Genomic DNA, 1,043 nt, shown 5'->3' with positions numbered 1-1,043 from the left:
TGGCAATGTGGCGCCTGATCAAAAATATAAAAATGAAATAAAATAAAAATAAAATAACCGCGTTTTATTTATATATATTTTTACGTAAAATTAAACTGTATATTAATCATTTTGTTGTTTCTCTTCATGTTATTTTAATAGTTTATATTTACCGCATGATCTCAATTAAAGTTGCTGCCACCTGCCTGCAAGAAGCGGAATTTATCTCCTAAAATGACAAACTCATGCAAAAAANTTTATATTTACCGCATGATCTCAATTAAAGTTGCTGCCACCTGCCTGCAAGAAGCGGAATTTATCTCCTAAAATGACAAACTCATGCAAAAAAAAAAAAAAAAATGATGTGTAGGACTTATTTATCTTATCCAATTACATGGTGAAACAGTTTATTCTTAGGTTAATTACTTGAATCCAAGACATACAAAAAGGTAGCTTAATTTATAAAAACATTTTACAAAAAGCTACTTGGTTAAGAAGTCAGTAATATTTTATTAAAAAATAAATAAATACTTGAAATGACCATAGTGTTGCTCAGTTTTGGTATTCCCACAATAATTAATATTGGAAAAGGCAATAAGGTTTTCTATGTATCACACTAAATATAAGAAGTCCATATACTTAAGGTAATTCAAGGTATAGAAAAAATAAAAACAATTAAAAAAAATAATTAAATAACGCTTTAAATCCGCTCTTTGAGAGTAAGAAGCTTGCACAAAAATGGCTTGTGATAGTGTTACACTACATATGATTTAAATTAGTGCAGTATTAATAGCTGAATACTGGGATTTTGTGGATTAGCTTTTAATTTTAGTAAAACACACACACTATAAAGTCTAAACTAAACTTTAACATGACGTTTTAAGCTATTATTGGGATTTTGTTTAAAAGTACAGTCAAAAGTCAGGTGTGATTGCCTTATTCCTCAACACAGGGTACCTGGGTTTGAATCTTACCTGTGGTCCTTTCCCTCATGTCTCTCCCTCTCTCATACCCCCTTTCCTGTCAGCCTACTATCGCAAAAAAACAAACAAACAAAAGAAAAC

Source organism: Cyprinodon variegatus, unplaced genomic scaffold, assembly GCF_000732505.1.
Source record: "Cyprinodon variegatus isolate N-32 unplaced genomic scaffold, C_variegatus-1.0 Scaffold186, whole genome shotgun sequence".
NCBI lineage: Eukaryota > Metazoa > Chordata > Actinopteri > Cyprinodontiformes > Cyprinodontidae > Cyprinodon > Cyprinodon variegatus.
The sequence above is the reverse complement of the archived record's forward strand: the minus strand, read 5'-3'. Positions refer to the sequence as shown.